This window comes from Eucyclogobius newberryi, unplaced genomic scaffold (genome assembly GCF_026437365.1).
Source record: "Eucyclogobius newberryi isolate DKJ021-1_F unplaced genomic scaffold, fEucNew1.0.hap1 SCAF_5, whole genome shotgun sequence".
NCBI lineage: Eukaryota > Metazoa > Chordata > Actinopteri > Gobiiformes > Gobiidae > Eucyclogobius > Eucyclogobius newberryi.
This window is the reverse complement of record NW_027316167.1, coordinates 8,770,423-8,790,284: the sequence shown is the minus strand read 5'-3', so window position 1 is coordinate 8,790,284 and position 19,862 is coordinate 8,770,423. Positions and strand designations below refer to the sequence as shown.

Genomic DNA, 19,862 nt, shown 5'->3' with positions numbered 1-19,862 from the left:
GAATATTTAAGCCAGTTTTCAATAAAATAATTTTCTCAAATAATAAATAAGAAAAAATGCAAAGTCCCATCTGTACCTGTGTTTGTATATGTCAATAAAAAAGCAAGATATTTTAACATTTTTCAAATATATGTCCCAAAAAATGTGAAAAAACAGCCTTATTATGAAAAAACTACATGATGAAAAACGTATTACCTTTTTTCTTACATTTATTATGTAAACTCCAGAGGAAGTTTCAGATTGACATCTTTAAATTTACAGCCTGGTGTATCCGTCCCATTTGGTCCAACGTCCAACTTTATCAACTGCCAATCACAATTTTCAAGGTATTTTAATGTAAAAATTGTATTAAGTTTTTCTTTCAGAGACATACAAACAGAAACTTCCCCATAGCTCCAGAAAACCAATCAACAAACAAAACAAAACAAAAAATTAAATAATATATACATATTTTTAAAGTACAAAAATCAATAAATATTTTTTTTTTTTTTACATTTGGATTGAAATTCATCAATTGAGTTTTTATTATTTTGGACCAATAATACATATTTCATCAATCTCGTATAAATGTATTTGTCTTTTTCTCAGTGGCAAAAAGTAAGTGAAAAATACTCTACTTTTTACATTTGCAATGCCTGGATACAGTTTATACATATTAAAATACAACAACTTCAACAACAGAACTTTTCTACTCAATTAGATCTTAAACAATGAGATAAAAGCAGATATGTCCAGTACAATAAAGAAAACACAACAACCTGCTATGTTCCTGCTGAAATACAGTGTACTTCCCCCTGATATACTTCAATATACTTTCACCACAGCACACGCCTCCACACGTTCTTACCTGTTCATAATCCTTCATAATCATAACACAACCTCTGTACTCCACATTACTGCAGTCGCCCGCCTCGCCTGACACCAACTCTTTTACGGGTTCAACAGTTTGCTTGTCTTACAGCGGAGCAATTAGTCCCGCACGCTCGTATTAATTAACTAAGAGCGTTATCACTTTATTAATCCATATTAGAGGCGACGGGGGAGGGGCCAGTGCCATGTTAATGTAAGTAACGACGCCGCCGCTGCTCTCGCTCTTTCTCGAGGTAAAACACATACTTTGAACACGCACGACTGCAGCACAGGTAATGTAACACTTTATGGATTCAAACCGCCGTAAAACACAGAAGTACAAGAACTGTAAGTGATTTTAAGGCACGAATAGTACATTTCAAACATGGCACGTTAAGGAATTCATATTGTCTGGTGATATTGTGGAAAAATATACATATTACGGTTTTGGGCCTTTGAAATATGGACTTGGACGTTCAGACGTAATTTGAAAATGGACATAATTTGAAAGACTTTGTACTAAATGGGACCTATATTTATATAACTTATAACTTATATATTTAAGTTAAGTTTGTAATTTTATTTGTATCTTGTTATAGTTACCGTAGCTCTTTATTTTGCAATTTTATGTTTTATTTTTATATCAACACATAATTTTCGGCACGTATTTTATTTTATTTATTTTCAAATATTTTTGGATAATCTTTGTTTGATTCTTGCTATTTATTTTGGTCTAAAACGTCAGTATTTATCGTCAAAGTTGTGTTTTTTCCGAGCGCTCAGAGTGGCAGAATGTTGGTGGCGTGTGACATCATTGTAAGTAACATTATTGTCAAAGGCGTGACATAATCGTCACGGCAACTGTACGGATATGGCCATGCATTACGCAGTCACTCGCAATGGCTTGTTCTTGTACGGCGCCTAGTTTGCAAAAGTCTTCTTCTTCTTTGGTGCTTTAATAATGGCAGTGATGTAACACTTGGAGAACAACCGCCATAAAACACCAAAGAAGAAGAAGAAGAGAGTTTTAGTGTGAAATGGGGATGAGAGAAAGGAAGACATGCAGCAAATAGGCCGATTTAAACTAACAACGCTGCGGCCTGCTGTGCATGGAGCCTGCTTTGATAAATTGTGTAATTATTTCCACATCTATACATAGTATACACATCAATATACAGTATACACATCTATATACAGAATACACACCTATATACAGTATCCACGCCTATATACAGTATACACATCTATATACAGAATACACATCAATATACAGTATACACACCTATATACAGTATACACATCAATATACAGTATACACATCTATATACAGTATACACATCTATATACAGAATACACACCTATATACAGTATCCACGCCTATATACAGAATACACATCTATATACAGAATACACATCAATATACAGTATACACACCTATATACAGTATACACATCAATATACAGTATACACATCAATATACAGTATACACATCTATATACAGTATACACATCTATATACAGTATACACGCCTATATACAGTATCCACGCCTATATACAGTATACACATCTATATACAGAATACACACCTATATACAGTATCCACGCCTATATACAGTATACACGCCTATATACAGTATCCACGCCTATATACAGTATACACATCTATATACAGTATACACACCTATATACAGTATACACATCTATATACAGTATACACACCTATATACAGTATACACACCTATATACAGTATACACATCTATATACAGCATACACGCCTATATACAGTATACGTGTAAAAGTTGCTGGACAAATATATTTTTGCTTTCATGAAATCCACTCTCTGCGGCGTGTCATGGTGTGTTTGGGTAAATGGCCTGATCCAGTTTCATGGTGTTGCCCTAGTCATTAATGCAAATAACATGTATGGGATAAACAAACCCTGGTGGTGGCGGGTGCGGCTGGTGGCGGGTGCGGGCGGGCGGGGAGGGAACAGGTGCCATGGTGTGAAGACGGCGCGCTAAACGATGTGATACTGGGGGAATTAATTACTAGCGCGGTGCTAATTGGAAGCAATAATTTGTGTGATTAGCGGGGCGCTTAAGAAGAGCGACACAGCCAGAGTGTGTACACGCGACACATGCAGCGCTCGTGTACTCTGAGGGCCACACATGCATACGTCCTGCTGCAGCGCTCGTGTACTCTGAGGGCCACACATGCATACATCCTGCTGCAGCGCTCGTGTACTCTGAGGGCCACACATGCATACATCCTGCTGCAGCGCTCGTGTACTCTGAGGGCCACACATGCATACATCCTGCTGCAGCGCTCGTGTACTCTGAGGGCCACACATGCATACGTCCTGCTGCAGCGCTCGTGTACTCTGAGGGCCACACATGCATACATCCTGCTGCAGCGCTCGTGTACTCTGAGGGCCACACATGCATACATCCTGCTGCAGCGCTCGTGTACTCTGAGGGCCACACATGCATACGTCCTGCTGCAGCGCTCGTGTACGCTGAGGGCCACACATGCATACATCCTGCTGCAGCGCTCGTGTACTCTGAGGGCCACACATGCATGCATCCTGCTGCAGCGCTCGTGTACTCTGAGGGCCACACATGCATGCATCCTGCTGCAGCGCTCGTGTACTCTGAGGGCCACACATGCATACATCCTGCTGCAGCGCTCGTGTACTCTGAGGGCCACACATGCATACATCCTGCTGCAGCGCTCGTGTACTCTGAGGGCCACACATGCATACATCCTGCTGCAGCGCTCGTGTACTCTGAGGGCCACACATGCATGCATCCTGCTGCAGCGCTCGTGTACTCTGAGGGCCACACATGCATACATCCTGCTGCAGCGCTCGTGTACTCTGAGGGCCACACATGCATACGTCCTGCTGCAGCGCTCGTGTACTCTGAGGGCCACACATGCATGCATCCTGCTGCAGCGCTCGTGTACTCTGAGGGCCACACATGCATACATCCTGCTGCAGCGCTCGTGTACTCTGAGGGCCACACATGCATACATCCTGCTGCAGCGCTTGTGTACTCTGAGGGCCACACATGCATACGTCCTGCTACAGCGCTCGTGTACTCTGAGGGCCACACATGCATACGTCCTGCTGCAGCGCTCGTGTACTCTGAGGGCCACACATGCATGCATCCTGCTGCAGCGCTCGTGTACTCTGAGGGCCACACATGCATACATCCTGCTGCAGCGCTCGTGTACTCTGAGGGCCACACATGCATACATCCTGCTGCAGCGCTCGTGTACTCTGAGGGCCACACATGCATACATCCTGCTGCAGCGCTCGTGTACTCTGAGGGCCACACGTGCATACGTCCTGCTGCAGCGCTCGTGTACTCTGAGGGCCACACATGCATACACCACATGGCCTCCACCCTGCAGCCCTGAGGCTGGTGGTGCAAACATGTACAAGGCCTCAATATGGCTCTTACACATGCCAAGCCTTTCTTCAGGTTCAGTTTACTTAATAATTTGATGATTGAATTCATTATCATTCACTCCTATACTATGTTCAAAGTCAAAATAATCTTGTACCGACCAGTGTCAAAAAATTAAACCAAGCCAAAACTCATTTCTTGTGTGATGGTGGTGTCTGAGAGGCTTTTGATACAGATTCAACATTCAACTCCACATCTTGGGATCCTCCCCCAAACTTGTACCCTCATATTGGCCGGCATGTATCAGCCTGCATGTGTTTTAATCCAAAGTACAGCCACATTCCACACAGACAGCCTCATCATTTGATTGCACTAAACCCGTCGTACTGTGAGGCGATTGTGCGAACTTCTGTTGAGCTTTTATGTCCTCCTTTGCTCAAACAGCTCCCCCGGTGGAGCGGCATATCCAAAAGGTGCTAAAACTTGCTGATGTGGCTCAGACTAATTAACAACGCTGGCCCTCAATTCTCTTCCCTACCAGCCTTTAAGTATATGCAGCACACAGCACTTCTAAATGAAGCGCCATCACAACAAAGTCTTCTTATTGTGTTATATCCATTGGCCATACAGCGATCAAAGAGCATAATTAATTAAGCTAAATCTGGAGGTAATTTGGGTACTTGTGTCTGATCGTGTTGACTGCGCAGAAAGACAAAGCAATGTATGTAGTTTCCGAAAGTATATTCCATTGTACTTGGTTGTTATACATTCATTTTGCACTTTGCTTTTGTCGGATTAAAATTCTAATCAGAGTTCTTAGAAGAAAATCCAAGTAGCCATATATTATGTTGACTCCCGTTTCATGACCAACAGCAGTTTTAGTTTCAATCCACTGATAATGGGAAGATACTGGAATCGAAAACACAAACTCAAATTCCTTATTTAAATCCCATTCCATTTGATGACAGCGCACTGATATGACGTGCGCGTGAGCTCTGAATGTAACAGGAAATAAAGCTGCGCTTGCCCCGTAGCAACAGAATTGTAGTGATTAAATTACAAACACAATGGACTCTGCTGTTGCCATAACCATGTGTATCGTCACGTTGAACTACGGCAAAGTATATCAAAGTGTTAGCTGGACCTGAGCAACACATGATGCACCGACTGAGAGCAAATAAAAGGGATTAATTGTGTGTCAACATCTTCTTTTTGTAATAAATCTGACCATGTTTTCTTTTTCTTGTTAAAAAACGACTTTTGACATAATTCATTGAGTTTCGTGAATCATGTTTGCAAGAGTGAAGATTGGCAGCCAAACATGGTTTATAGTTAGAAAGAAGTAGAGCCAAGTAGGACGAGTGGAAACGACACATAAGGTTAAATAGTTTAATCTAAAACTATTAAAAGATACTATGCACTTACAAACATATACAGTGGAAATCAGGTGTAATAAAAGTGTGAAACTCACTGTGTTTCTTGTCTAATGGAAACAGTCTCTGCTCAACTTCACATAAAAGTAACAGGTCATGTCCGAGTCTGACCGTTATCACACTTGTCCTCACAGTTCCAGGGTCACATGTTAAAGCCTTGTTGACGATAATAATTGCTGTTGCTCTGGCGATACACGAGGATAATGTGGAGCTGCGTTTAACATAAGAGTCATAAGTGGCCCATTTATCGGCTCACTTTTAAGTTTTGCTTTCTAATTTTTTTTTGGCACTGTTCCAGAGACAAAGTGTAGGTGACGTTCTCCATTATATAAAAATTTTGGCCATAAAATGGAATATAACGTCCAAAACAGCTTTCGCCTGCTGCTCTCAATTTCTGCCAACCAGAGGGCGAGCGCGGGCCAAACATCCTGGAAGGAAACATAACAGCGATCGCTCTTATCTGCATTTACTGAAGACATGAGCTCTGAAAGTTGATTGAAATATTCACAGCAATATTGTATTTAATCAAATTGAAAATATCATGTTTTAAAATTACAGTAGTTTAGCCTCCTGTTTAGCATAGTTTAGAAAATGTTTTTTTTTATAACAGAGTGAGAACAAACAGCCAGACAAACTGAGAAAAAGACAGACAAAGGGAAAAAGGGCAAGACAGATGCAGAGTGAGAACAGCAAGAGACGGACTGAGAACCACACAAATAGAAAGGCAGGTTTTGGTGTGTGTTTCCTCCTTCTGGTATCTTAAGATTGTACTGAAAATGGCAGCTGACTTTTAATTTCTCCTCAAAGTCTAAAGAACGAAGTCTAAACAGTGAAGTCTAAAGAATAAAGTCTAAGATGTACAACTACAGTCGGTGGCGATAATGTAACATTTTGATACCAACCGCCATAAAACACCAAAAAAGAAGCAGAAGAAGACAACGACTTTTTTAATCTCTTCTTCTTCTTCTTTGGTGTTTTATGGTGTTTTATCCAGTGTTACATCACCAACAGACTTAAATCTTTAGCCTTTCTTCTTCTTCTTCTTCTTTGGTGTTTATAGCGGCTGGTATCCAAGAGTTACATTTCCGCCACTTTATTCTTTAGACCACTTTATTCCCCCTCCCCTTCTTGTATAGCAACAGTAACCGTGATGTCAGAAAGCGCCAAGATTCTAAAACATCACTGGTCACTTTATACAGTCTGCTTTAAAGTCCTCTTATTCACGCATTGAGTTCAGTTGAGTTCAGTCGTTTGCGTTCACCTGTCGTTTGCGTTCACCTGACGTTTGTGCTGTCGTTTGCGTTCACCTGTCGTTTGCGTTCACCTGTCGTCTGCGTTCACCTGACGTTTGTGCTGTCGTTTGCCTTCACCTGTCGTTTGCGTTCACCTGTCGTTTGTTTTCTGCTTTTACCATCAGCTCGAGTCTGTCTCACAAATCAAGGATCTTCAGTGACTAATCAAGGTAAGAAACTCTTTTCGTTGGACACTGACTAATGCAAAGAAATAATTTAGTATTACACAGCCTCATTGGACTACACACAAAACACACATTATTAGCATTATACACAAACTCTAAATATTTCGCACAGGCTTAAGTGAAAGTTATGCATTTTCCAGCACCACCACAACAGCAACAACACCAACACAACAGTCACTCCCATGAAGCTAACCACAATGAACAGATGATCACAACATGAACGCATTAGCGCACAACGGATCCACCCACGCACACGCCACACCGGAGAACACACGCTACACCGGAGAACACACAACGCCGCATTTCAACGTGAGGCCAAAACTAACGGAAAAAAGGGTCTTACCTCGCTTCTCCAAAGACTTGAGCGGATCATCCTCTGTCTGCGATGTCCCGTGTGTTCTGTCTCGTGTGGTCCAATGCACGGAGCCGGAACTGGTTCAAGTCCAGTGAGATCAGCGAGGTTCGGAGGTTTAGGCAAAATAACTGAATGCCAGTGGGAATCGAAATTAACTCATTTATTTGTCCCCGTCTTCATTCTATTTGGGTCACTTCCCTCCAAAAAACCTGTTTCCGGCTAGCAGACCCTAATTCGGGCCCGGTCGTTTGCATTGTGCCCATCTGGGGTGTTGTGTGCAGTGTTTTTGTGGACTTGCAGTGCAGTTTGGGTTTGCTGTTTTGTAGCCGCCTTAAACGACTTGTCTGTTCGGGTTCCATTGCCGTTCAGGCCTGGGATCGGTGCGATAAACATTGGGAACGTAGCCGACGCTATGTTTTGTAATAAATAACGTTAAATTCACGTACTGTTTCTGTCTTTTCTGTATCAGACTCACGTTGACGTATGGTCTGAACGTGCACCGGAGAAGTCCCTCACAAGACCCCGAGCCAGGCACAGGAACAAAACGCCGGACCACCAAGTTATCTTCAGAGAGGAAATCGACTCTTACTGCATGTCCACTATCCAGAACCTCAACACTTTTGACCCCTTTGATGATGCGACTAAGGGTGATAACAGCATCCCAGCCGGCACTGACGACTGCATCCACATAAGAATCCAACAACGAAACGGCAGGAAGACCCTGACCACGGTGCAGGGCATCTCCCAGCACTATGACAAGAAGATGATAATGAAGCATTTCAAAAAGATCTTTGCTTGCAACGGGACAGTGATCGAGCACCCGGAGTATGGTGAGGTGATCCAGCTGCAGGGCGACCAGCGCCGCCACATCTCCAAATTCCTCTTAGATTCGGGCCTGGCCAAGAAGGAGCAGGTCAAAATTCACGGCTTTTAAGAGCTGCCCCCCCCTCCCCAATATTTCTATCTTGAAGCCCCTCCCCCTTCATCTATTGTATTCTTCTCTGGCCCATCCCCCATTTCCTAAAATTCCTTTGCCCCTTTTTATTATCAGCTCCAAGAATTTACCTCCTACAAACATGAGACTCTAGCTGTGTCCCTATTCAGGGGCGGCAGCCTCCGAAGGACCGATGGAGGACCCTCTGTGGACCGCAAAGGCCGCGTCCAAATGGGACAGGTCTAGCCCACAGAACAGCACAGTCACTTAGCAACCAAGAGCCGCTTTTAATGCTATCGTCCCAATTATGCAAATATACATAACACACACACACACACACACACTCACACACACACACACACACACACTCACACACACACACACACACACACACACACTCACACACACACACGCACACACACACACACTGGAGGTCGATCACATCTTCATGGACTCTGGACAATGCAGTGGACAGTGGAGACGTGGACAAACACACTTCAGCCAAGATGAACCAACTCCTGCATGAGAAGATTCACTCTGAACAAAATAAGCTCTTGAACAATGGGACAATGGGCATTGAGCCTTGTTGAGTCCAGACTGTAATGAAACACACCTCAGAGCACGTCTTAAATCTTACATCTTAAATACGTCTAGGAGCATTGACACTTGGGAGAAAATGATAAACAGCTAAATTAATACAACAATACGGTACTGCATTTGAGATTGGCTTGCTTTATGTTTTGTTTTTATATCTTAATCTCACTTATTATAAGAGCGTTTCAATGGGCAATGCAACATGTCCCAGACCTTCAGCCACAGTCAGGTCAGCTCTCCTCTTGTTTAGGGTTTGATGGACATTAAGTCAATGTCTTCTGCATTCCGCTTGGATCCAAAAAGGGAATACACAAGTTGGTAGTCATATATTTCACTTTGCAAAATTTCACCCCAAATTTCAATTTAGTTTTGGCAAACGTATACCTCTCTGCTCACTTTTTATCTCCCAGGATATTAAGACATATGGATTAAACAACATTCTCACCAGTGACAGAAAAGTGCTTAGAAAGTAATGTATTAATGTTTCAACTTTTCAAACTCCTGTTTGTAGCACAGTTGTTGAAGTTGTAGGTGATAATACTGCAATACATGGAATATTTGGGTACGTGGAATCCTTCAATACTCATTATTGCTGCTTTTGTGTTACAGAGAAGCGTGATTTTCAAACTCTATGGTGTTGAGGACAAAAGAGATGCACTCTAACTATTGCAAGACTCTACAAGCTAATCTTATTATTGTGGGGTGAAGCATCCTTGCTCATTAAACTCAGTAAAATATTGAAATACAACGATAGCTTTTGCAGTGGACATCACGCCTTTAGAAGCTGCTGTACAGTTTAAAGCTAAACTCATTTTGCAGAACTATTTAAGAACTCTCACAAAGAATAAATACATTTAACTACGACTACATTAAGAGAAGAAATCGCCCTCTACAGTTAAAATGTTTGATAGTTAAACAATTTGGGCCTACATTAGTTTACATTTGAAACATAATTTAAATGTCCTTTTAGTAAACGCTTAATAAACTACTAAAAGGACATTTAAACCTATGTTACCCATGAACCTATGAACATTGTACATGGTCCTAAATATCCTCCATCCTTCATTTACTTTTCATGCATCTTTGTTCTTTTCTGTTCCCTGTTGTTTCTTTTTATTTCCAGTAATAGATGTTGAATACTTTAGAATACTTCTCATTTTCATGTGTTTATTACTCTTTGTATCACATTGTTATCGTCTGTTTCCTGTTGTTCCTGCTCGTTGTCGCGCATTTTACCTTCTGCATCTTTGTTCTTTTCTGTTCCTGTTGTTTCTTTTTATTTCCTGGATTAAAAGATTTAGCCGCTTTAGAATACAGCTCACTTTCATGTGCATTTTGGGTAATTTTGCAATAAAGATGTTTGGTTGTGGATAAAACTGTTCTCTTGTTTTTGAACACATTTTAAAATATAAATAGATAGAAATAGTTGTAGCTTATAGTAACATTTGCAGCACATCCGGACTTAACGTTACATTTCCATCACAGTTGACATGTCTCTAAATACAGGAAGGATCCTTTATTATCCCTTAAAACAATATTCTTTGATTGGTGAGTTAATATCCTCATTACAGTTTATCACATTTGACAAAAATCTATTGCAGCTATTATGTGCAAGGCCAAGTTTTTACAGCATACTTTTGTTATTACCAGTACATCTTATCCATATATACTGTAGTTATTACCAGTACTCATCCATAAATACTGCATAGTTATTACCAGTACTTATCCATACTCTAGTTATTACCAGTACTTATCCATATATACTGTAGTTATTACCAGTACTTATCCATACTGTAGTTATTACCAGTACTTATCCATACTGTAGTTATTACCAGTACCAGTACTTATCCATATATACTGCAGTTATTACCAGTACTTATCCATATATACTGTAGTTATTACCAGTACTTATCCATACTGTAGTTATTACCAGTACCAGTACTTATCCATATATACTGCAGTTATTACCAGTACTTATCCATATATACTGTAGTTATTACCAGTACTTATCCATACTGTAGTTATTACCAGTACCAGTACTTATCCATATATACTGCAGTTATTACCAGTACTTATCCATACTGTAGTTATTATCAGTACTTATCCATACTGTAGTTATTACCAGTACTTATCCATATTTACTGTAGTTATTACCAGTACTTATCCATATATACTGTAGTTATTACCAGTACTTATCCATACTGTAGTTATTACCAGTACTTATCCATATTTACTGTAGTTATTACCAGTACTTATCCATATTTACTGTATTTATTACCAGTACTTATCCATATATACTGTAGTTATTACCAGTACTTACCCCTCTTATGACCCGGCGTCCTTAATAAGATGTCATGTAAAGGCCGCATGCTCGAGGAGTTTCAAATCTTCCTCGATCTTCCTCTGGACCCACTGGCTCAGCGTTGGTAAGAGTTCTCGTTGACTCTCCGTGATTAAAATGAGTTGGCGAGTTAGTTCTGAAGCCCTCTCAGGTGCGGCGTGCACGAGTTCTCCCGTAGAGTCTGCACGGGCTTCCAGTGGGTACAAGTCTGCCCAGTACGCTCGCAGTCTGCCCAGTACGCTCGCAGTCTGCCCAGTACGCTCGCAGTCTGCCCAGTACGCTCGCAGTCTGCCCAGTACGCTCGCAGTCTGCCCAGTACGCTCGCAGTCTGCCCAGTACGCTCGCAGTCTGCCCAGTACGCTCGCAGTCTGCCCAGTACGCTCGCACGAGTCTGCCCAGTGCGCTCACAGTCTGCCCAGTACGCTCGCACGAGTCTGCCCAGTACGCTCGCAGTCTGCTCAGATCGCTCGCAGACTGCTCAGTACGCTCGCAGTCTGCTCAGATCGCTCGCAGACTGCTCAGTACGCTCGCAGTCTGCTCAGATCGCTCGCAGTCTGCCCAGTACGCTCGCAGTCTGCTCAGATCGCTCGCAGTCTGCCCAGTACGCTCGCAGTCTGCTCAGATCGCTCGCAGTCTGCCCAGTACGCTCGCAGTCTGCTCAGATCGCTCACATACTGCTCAGTACGCTCGCAGTCTGCCCAGTACGCTCGCAGTCTGCCCAGTACGCTGCTCAGTACGCTCGCAGACTGCTCAGTACGCTCGCAGTCTGCCCAGTACGCTCGCAGTCTGCTCAGTACGCTCGCAGTCTGCCCAGTACGCTCGCAGTCTGCTCAGTTCGCTCGCAGTCTGCTCAGTACGCTCGCAGTCTGCCCAGTACGCTCGCAGTCTGCTCAGTTCGCTCGCAGACTGCTCAGTACGCTCGCAGTCTGCTCAGTACGCTCGCAGTCTGCCCAGTACGCTCGCAGTCTGCTCAGTACGCTCGCAGTCTGCCCAGTACGCTCGCAGTCTGCTCAGTACGCTCGCAGTCTGCCCAGTACGCTCGCAGTCTGCTCAGTTCGCTCGCAGACTGCTCAGTACGCTCGCAGTCTGCTCAGTACGCTCGCAGTCTGCCCAGTACGCTCGCAGTCTGCTCAGTTCGCTCGCAGACTGCTCAGTACGCTCGCAGTCTGCTCAGTTCGCTCGCAGACTGCTCAGTACACTCGCAGATAATTCACCATCAATTATCCATCTCTGAAATGTCCCTTTCATTTCCCCTTTAATGTGTATAATAATGTAGGGTATTCTTGTCGTTTCCTCCTCACACATTTGCACCAAGATGTAATGTATATTCTCTGGGAAAAGCCATTGCATTGAGGGCAACACGGGTGTGATTTTAGATACCGTATTTTCCACACTTTAAGGCGCATTTGTCAATGAATGGTCTATTTTTTATATTTTTTTATATATAATGCAGACTATAAGGGGCATAAGAGCTTTTCTATTAAAAGTGTTTTTTAAAGTTTTTTTTATAAGTTATCTGTTCTTTATTATTTACTTCTGTACTTCTGTGTTGCAACTCTGGAATTTCCCCATCGCGGGACAAATAAAGGTTTATCTTATCTTATCTTATCTTTAAGCGAAACAAAACGTGTACCACACAAAATTGCTTCTACGTCAGTAAACACAACCAGAATGAATCCATATGTATATATATATATATATATATATATATCGTTTTTTGAGAAAATTAAAGGCTTAAAGTGCGCCTTGTGTGGAAAATATGGTACATTCTTCTTCTTCTTCTTTGGTGTTTTATGGCGGTTGGTATTTAAGTGTTGCTGTACTGTACTGTAGATGCACATCTTAGACTTATTAGACTACATTGTCCTTTACCAAATTATAGCTATTCATGTAGAAGTCATAAAGTCATGTTGTGTTTCTAACCCTGCTTCATGGGCCTCACATAATGGCCTCTCGGGCTCGATTTGGAGAAAATTAAAGGCTTTTAAGTGCGCCTTATAGTGCGGAAAATACGGTAGTTAACGTTCATATTTATTCTCAAAAGGGGCACCATCTGAAACTGAATAAAATACTTCACTTTTTCCAGATTCCATCAGGATTTAACCCCCATAATTGACACGTCCTGTGGTCCGCCGGCCTCCGCCTGCGCGAGCCCCAGACGCTTCCCATTCTCCACGTGCCGCTCCCGTTGACAGCCGCTCTCTGGCAGTGGCTCTGATTGATTTTCTGGTCATATTTCCTGAAACACGTTCCCAGATGAAACGACGAGCGCGGCGCGGCGCAGATGTTTTAACGCGGCGATATCACACAGCTCTTATCTCATTCCTTCTGATGAATTCGAGTGGGGGTCCCGCCAGCGCTCCGAGCCGGTCCACTCGCCATGAATTATTACCGAATACGATTTGGGCTATTAGAGAAAACTCCTCAACATCTAAACAAATATGGGGAATAGGGAATAAGGAATTAATAATCTAAAAACGACGGCGGAGCGGCGGAGTTTGGATTTTTGTTCGTCTGTTGGAGTTTCTGGCGCATTTGTGTGTTAAGTTAAGGCTCAGGCAGTTCCATTACCATAGAGATTATCTATTGTGAGTTTTGTCGTGCCCGAGCAGAATTAGCATTCAGAGGGAGAGAGAAAAGGGATATGGAAAATGAAATGAAAGAGGATTATGTATATCTACTTGCTCCTGTTTATGTGACTAATCTTTCGCAGGGGTCACTGTTTTATCCAAATTGATTTCTTGAAGCTAAATGCTGGTGTTGGCGCGCGCTGCGGGGCGGGTTGGTCCTGCTATCTGTCTGGACCGCTGTAACTGTGGTGCGTCTTATCTCCATAATGCCGGCATCGGAAGGTGATGACTTCATGCACTGTTGCAGGAGAAGCCAAGAGCGAGCAATAAAGGGCGTTTGGTTATCGTATGTGTAATGCGATGATTGTGACATTATGTCCAACAGGCTCAAATTCAGAAGCGTGTGCAGACAATTGTGTGAAGAAATAAGCAGCAACTGTTCTTTTGACCGATTGTGGTTGATTCAGAAGGAGAAAATCCAGCTATTGTATTTTGGAGTTGCACTGGTTTATGTATTTAGCTTAGAAAATGTCATAAATCAGCATTTACAACAACATGATGTGTAAATTAGATGTAAACTATATTGCTAAGGTTAAGTATTATGTTATAGAAAAGATGTACATGTTTTTGTAAGTTTGGTTTGTCCAAAAACAAAAGAAAGGTGAAAAAGTAATTACCGCATTTTCCGGACTATAAGACGCACCAGAGTTTAAGTCGCAACAGCCAAAAAAGGCATAATAGAGAAAAAAAATTTCGCTCTGGAGTATAAGTCGCACCCCGGACAAAACTATGAAAAAAGGTGCAACTTATAGTCCGGAAAATACGGTACTGTGTGTGTCATGGATGAAGAGAAAAAGCACATTTATTCCGTACAATGCATTCAACTTGAGTTCCAAAAAAAACCTGGGAATTTGAATCCATGAAAGAACAAACTTCAACTGTAATTCCAGCCTATATTTCAGCATAAAATAAAACATATCACATAATATTGGCTCGATTGTGCTTGAAACGTCCTCGGTCCGTCAACACTTTTAGAATCCACCTCAAATAATTCATCTTTGTCTCAGATTTGGTGCAGTTCATCCAAGCAAAACAAACGGAGCGTCTTCTTCTCCAACATTCCCCTCCGTTAAGCATCAAGTTCACTTCATATAACTCCTGTCTGCACTCTCCTCTCTCCTGCTCAAATAAACCCTCCTCTGGACTGTATTCTCTTGTTCTTTTGTCTGTTTTTTTTCATTCTCCATCTGACCTTACAGCCGAGCCGCCATGAGGGAGGATCCCACCGCAAAGTTCAGCCAAATGTTAGCTACAGAGGGAAGGACTGTTCACATCCGCTAACACAGCCGTCTCCAACGCCGCGTCCTCCCTCCGGATCTTATGTAAAGCTTCACGGCCGACTCTTGGATTCTCACCATCAATCCCTCCCCGTCTGACGGCCGCTGACATTCTGAAGCAAACACCTGTACGCTGTCATTGTTGTCATGACGTCTGATCCATCACTCAGCTGGGTCTGATCTGACAGGCCAGATGGGAGCTGACGATGATCTCGCAGCCTGGAGAGGAATGAGAGAAGCGTCGGCGGCAAACGGTTTGATGTAATATGAATAACTACAGCCACTTTTATAGATTAATTGTGTTTTCATTCAGTTAAATTAGAAAATATGATCAAAACAGGTTTCATTTCTGTACATATGTGAGACCCAAGGATACGTTGTTGTTGTTTTTAATGGCGGGTGGCAGGCAACTGCAATGGTGAATTTACGCCATTTACTTTATTCTTTAGTCTACCATATTTTCCGCACTATAAGGCGCACTGGATTATGTCAATGAATGCTCTATTTTCCATCATTTTTCATATATAAGGCGCATTAAGTGAAACAAAACGTGTACCACAAAAAAACGCTTCGAGGTCAGTAAACACAACCAGAATGAATCCATATATAAGGCGCACTGTTGTTTTTTGAGAGATTTAAAGGCTTTTAAGTGTGCCTTATTGTGCAGAAAATACAGTACATTCTTCTTCTTTGGTGTTTTAAGACGGTTGGTATTTACATTACGGTTACATTACCGCCACCTACTGTAGTTGTACGTCTTAGACTTTATTCTTTAGACTTTATTCTTTAGACCCCCCCAAATACCAAACTATAGCTATTCATAAAAGTAGATGTCATAAAGTCATGTTGTGTTTCTTTCCCTGCTTCATGGGCCTCACATGATGTTCTCTCAGGGTTTGGTCTCATGTTGAATTGGTTCTTCTATAAAAGTCGTCCTTCACGCTCAGTGCGATTCGGGACCTGCACTGGTCCTTCTGGTGATCATAACCAATGTGGTTCGTTACACTGACCCCGGAGCCCTGGGGGCACGGGTCCGGGTCACGTGTAGGTTTGGAGCGTGGAGCAGTTTTGGAGTACAAATACACAACACAGTACACATTATAACAACTACACTTATTGCCTTAATGAAGCATGAACAAAAACTTTCATAATTCATAATGAACAACATTTATTTTGAATTATTCAGGATTAGTAACTGCTTAACTAATACTCCCTAATTCTTAGACCTAAACCTTAATTAACTATTTACTGACAATCTATGTGTTTATAATAAATTGAGTTTTAGTGCATGTTTGTAAAGGCAAATAAACGTGATGCTATTATGAAGTTGTTCCCTCCCATGAACACGCGGCGTGAGTCTCTTATGAAGACGACAAACGCTCTGTTCGATTCGGGTTGCACACTATTCAACTTCAGAATCAGAACCAGAACCAGAATCAGAACCAGAACCAGAACAAGAACCAGAACCAGAACCAGAACCAGAACAAGAACCAGAACCAGAACCAGAACCAGAATCAGAACCAGAACCAGAATAAGAAAGGGTTTATTGCCATTGTTCATTAACAGAATTCACAACAAAGGAACTTGTCTTGGTGATTTGATGAAACAATGAACAATGAATAAGTCAAAAGAGAAACAGACCCTGTTCCTAAACCTGCCCCAAAGCCCCAATTCTAACCAAAATACAGCTTCTTAAATTAAACTCTAATCTTGACCTGAATGAAAAATGATATATCGTCAAAAGTGAGTACATGGCTGTTGTGTTGGGGGGAAATGAATGCCCCATCCGTCACCAACAGCTAGTCACACGTCCCAAAATACATCTCAGACTTGTGTGTGCCATATGAACCATCTCGGACTCTAAGGACCTCAGGGACCGGCCTCCTGCTGGTGCCAGAGCCAAGACCAGACACGGAGAATCCCCATCTTTTTCTCTCTACTTCTTCTGTCTTGTTCATTTTATCTGTATATTAATGTGTATTGTACGTGTTGTCCCCCCCTGTCTGTAAATACCCCCCCCTTTTTTATTATGTTCAGCGTCTTTGGGTCACTGAAAAGCGCTATATAAATAAAAGTTATTATTATTATTATTATTAGAATCTGCGTTCCAGGTCTATAGGCAAAGCTCTGGAATAGCCTTCACAACGTTGTGAGACAAGCCCCGCCCCCGGCTGTGTTTAAATCCAAGCTAAAAACTTTTGTTTAGCCGCGCCTATTTTAAAATACTACATTATTTGTATTCCTTATCTTACTCTGACGTGCATTGTTTTACATTTTTAATAAATTGCATTGTGTTTTTATTTTATTTGTATTGTGCACTTTGAATTGCAGTTTGTATGAAATGTGCTTTATAAATAAATTTGATTTTAATTTTTTTATCCATAACCCACCAACTCAAACTACAGGCAACGTGAAAACAGGTAACGTGAAAACCCACGCAGCAAACGATGCAACTCAAACCACTCACAAAGCAGTTTAAAGTATTCACTTCTTAACTTTTGCTTGATTACCCGTTGCTGTCATTTAAACCTTTTGACCACATCACGCACGATCGCTTATGACAACCTCCTCGGGAAAACAGATCAATCCTTAAATCTACAAAGTCCGTCCCCCGGCAAATCCATGTTTAATCCTTCTTCCAAAAACGAACCCGCTCTCACAATACAAGCCGCCTCTTCGCCATCGACACCGGCGATCGGAAACACACGGCAGAAGGCGAGAGCTGTTGTGGTCGCCCGACAGCCGGGACAACAGAACTGTGCAGGGTGTGGGCTGAACGGGCGGGTGTGCAAATCCACGCGACGTTGGCTGGCGGGTGTCGGACGGCGCCAGGAATCACTCAGAGCTGGCGGGGGAGTGGGCGGAGGCGGGCGGAGTTATTAGACAGACAGGCGTATCTATGGGAGAAGGGCGGCTGTGATTTAGTGCCTGGTGCCGGTGATCTAAGCGCGTTTAATTTTGGCAGAGGAAGACGGCGAAGAAGAGACGCCGACTGCTTCATGGTGTCAGGGTTGTTGTTAAAAAGGATGTAAAAATGCCAGGTTTACGATGAGAGAATGTGAAGATTAGTCAAAGATAATCGTGTTGTGCGGTTTTAAGGGTGTTTTTTCCACATAATCTCTCTTTATGTACAGTATAATGTCAAATATTTACCGTATTTTTTCATCGTTTTGGCCGGGGTGCAACTTCTACTCCAGAGCAACTTACGTGTGATATTATTAGTTATTTTCACACTGACAACCACAAGAGGGCGCTCTAGGCTCTAAGCGACGCAGAAGAAGAATCTGCACTTCCTCTACCTCTGGAGTTGTTTAGAAGTGACACAGAGGAAGAAGAATTCAATGGATTTAGTGATTTGGGGTAAAACTGATGCTTTGGTAAACTTGTTAGCATGTTCTTTATGCTATAGTTATCTGAATAACTGTTCATATGTTACGTTAACATACCAGACACTTACCACAGTTCTGTCTGTGAACCCTAACCCAAATGAAAATATATATATTATAATATAAAAATTATGAAAAAAATATTTGATGCCAGTTCAGTAAAAGAATTGTACTTATCAAGAATTCTTAAAATAAGCTTAGTAATACTTATTTAGCATTTATTTAGTAGAAAGGTCTTAAATCTAGACAAACAATGGGACTTATCTTGTTTTGTATTTGAAAAGGCTCAGAAACAGCTTCAGTTTGAAAGGAGTCATTTAGTTATTAATTATAATATCCTTATTTATTGGTAATTTATCTTTTTCTTATGTTTTAGAAATGAAACCATTTCAGCACTTCACCAGCGACTAAACTATACACTGCATTGAGCCCTGGCCTCCTTCTTCTTTGCACATTTATGGGGTTGTCTTGTTCTTAAAAGACAAATAAATATAAGAAAACTCAAATGTATTTTATTTTAAAACGATACAATCAGAATTCGTAACTCGGGATTGTATTGTTGGGCATCGTTACACTTTATAAAACATTTAAGTTATCCCAATGTTAAACTAATGGATTTTTTATGATTTACTTTGTTTTATTCTGAAAATTTGACACGACACGGCGCAAACTAAAACTAAATCAAGACATCCATTAAATAAAACCAAAGTTACAGCACAGCAAACGAGTCCAATCTAATTCAGTCTCTTTCAAAACAGTAATATTTCTAATGACTTAATATATATGGATGTTTTGCACTACTACCATAAAAAAAAAAACATGGCTGATTTTGTCGTAGTAGTAATAGGTCGTGTTCACGTTCTAGAATTTATGACGTGATAATCTCAGATGGAGGACCAGGTTCTGTGCAACTCATTCATTCGTTTTATTTATTTATACTGGAAAAACTGTGGATGATTTACTAAGTATATAAGTATAAATATAAGTATAAGTCACACACCGGCCAAAACTATGAAAAAAGGTGCGACTTATAGTCCAGAAAATACGGTATTTATACAGGGAAAACTCTGTGGGAGATTTAGTGTTTTTGAAAGGAATATCCAACATAGAAATCCACAAATGCTAAACCTTATCCATATTTGTTTAGCATTGGCTCCACAAACTGGCCATTAATA

At 41.6% G+C, this 19,862-nt stretch overlaps 1 long non-coding RNA gene and 1 pseudogene across 1 annotated transcript in view; one reads left to right on the top strand and one right to left on the bottom strand.

The window, feature by feature from the left end:
- Positions 1–19,862, bottom strand: part of LOC140380942 (uncharacterized) — a 518,949-nt gene that overhangs the window by 36,611 nt on the left and 462,476 nt on the right. The window lies entirely within an intron of this gene.
- On the top strand, positions 8,066–8,520 carry LOC140380940 (eukaryotic translation initiation factor 1b pseudogene; annotated as a pseudogene).